Source organism: Notamacropus eugenii, chromosome 4, assembly GCF_028372415.1.
Source record: "Notamacropus eugenii isolate mMacEug1 chromosome 4, mMacEug1.pri_v2, whole genome shotgun sequence".
In the NCBI taxonomy this organism is placed as follows: domain Eukaryota; kingdom Metazoa; phylum Chordata; class Mammalia; order Diprotodontia; family Macropodidae; genus Notamacropus; species Notamacropus eugenii.
Genome location: NC_092875.1, coordinates 88765556 through 88767612, shown reverse-complemented (window position 1 = coordinate 88767612; position 2057 = coordinate 88765556). Strand labels below are relative to the sequence as shown.

At 40.1% G+C, this 2057-nt stretch overlaps 1 pseudogene; it reads right to left on the bottom strand.

The window, feature by feature from the left end:
- Window positions 1-202: 202 nt before the first annotated feature.
- On the bottom strand, window positions 203-886 carry LOC140498193 (ribosome biogenesis protein NSA2 homolog pseudogene; annotated as a pseudogene).
- Between the last annotated feature and the right edge of the window lie 1171 nt (window positions 887-2057).

The window sequence follows — 2057 nt, the reverse complement described above, 5'->3', positions numbered from 1 at the left end:
ATGGGAAAAAGTCTCATAAAAGAATACAAAATAGTGTCTCATCTCTTTTCCAAGTTAATCTGAAATCAGAATAACCAATATGTAGATTTGGGTCTTTGGTTTTGTTTTGTGACTGTTCAATGTAGTAACTATTGTGATTTTCTATATATTGTAGAATCTTTAATAATTGTCAAAGATGCAGAAACTTCAGCCAATCAATCAATCAAACAAGTAATATAGCATTTATGCAACTGTCATTTTCCAGATTGTTGGTAACCTGTACATATTTTCCCCAGATAATTTTGCCTCCTTATGTCACAAAGTTCAGCTCACTCACATTCACTTCAATGACAGTCCCTTTGATAATAACATCCAAAATTGTATATAGTGGGGAGGAGGAATTTTTCTTCATACCAAATATGGGTAGGCCAAAGGTGGCTTTAAGTTCGGTATGCATTACATGAGCTTTCTTAAAATGTTAACCCATTGGCCTAATAAATCTTTTATATTTCGATGGTTTTTGAGTAAAGCCTTCTTCTTTCTCTTTCTTGTACAAACAACCTTTAACACTTCTGTTTCTCCCTGGGCACAAACTTTTGGCAAGGGCACTTCCTATTTACCAGCTTTCTTTGGCTTGCGATTGTCCCTCTCTGCTCAGCAGATGGGCATGTGCTGCTCCTTGGTGAAGTTCTTCATCTTTTGCTTGACATATCTCTTTCCATGTATTTTGATAATCTTTTTCATCTGAATCTTCTGAGCATGATGCTGTTTATGGTAGAGTTTGGCCTTTCCTTTCTTTGAACATTCTTGAGCCTCTCAACTTTCCTTCATTCTCTTTTTCTCATGGTAATCCAAGTGGTAACCATACAGTTTTCAGTGGAACTCTTAAGTATTCATTCTATGGCATGTTAATGAGCCTATTGAAGAGCCACCAAAAACACTTCCAAACTTCAGACCTTCTGCCTATTGACCAACTCCCCCCAAGCCAGAAAAGAAAAAGTTGAGCTTATGTCTTAAGGGTCAGCCAACCCATCTCAGTTTCAGCCTGCTAGGGCTTAACCCTAACACAATCCAACTCTAAGCCTAACCCTAAATTCACCAACTCTATCCAAACAAACATCCACAGCTGGTAAAGGACTGAGGGTGAAACATTTACTTTACCTCTGTCCCCAGTCCACCAGACTCATGAACTAAAGAAAAGTAAGAAAAACAAAGAAATTATTCCTGGTTACCACCTGCAGGCCAACAGGAATCATAATGGCTGAAAGACCTTAGCTGATTTTGGACAATGCTGGTCATGGTTTAGTTTTCCTGCTTGAGTTAACCCCTGGTTGTTCCAACATCTTAGGCCACCAACCAACTACTCATGCTGTTGCTGCCTGTGTTACAGCTCCCAGCTCAGCTCTCAACCCTCTGAAAAATGCCATATCTAGATAAATAGATACATAGATACATACATACATTCAGGAGGAGCCACCTGAACTGCATATTGATGGATCCTTTCTGGGTAGAGAAAGTCCAGTGTGCAGCCTGATGAGGAACAGCCAGAGTGCAATGTCTGAGTCTTACCTTGGGGAAACCACTTTCCTGTTAGAAACACGCTTGACACACAAAAAAGTATCAAGGAAAATTTATTACAGCAGAGTTCAGAGGAATTGAACACCTTTGGCCAAAAGCAGACCCAACCACCTCCACCTCCCCCCTTAGGAAGAAATAGCACTGAATACAGAGGTGAGAAGAGCTATATACTGTTAGTACAAGACAGATCCTCCCACCAGGAAACAGATTGGTCTGTTCTCCATTAGGTCACCATCTTCTCACACGCCCATCGTATAACCACCTCTGGTGTGATTCCCCCCTCCGAAACATATTTTAACATAGGACTCATGATAAGAAAATGGAGGGATAATTCTATGCAGGCTGTATCTGCTTGTATACATAAGGTTCATTAAGCAAGCACAGTGAAGAAATGCTTTTTCTAGTTTATTCTAGGTCCTTTTTCCTGACTGGTTCAGGCCAGTTTCAGGTCTGGACCTTCTTATCAAAAGTTTTCTGACTTTCTGAAGACCACTGTCTTT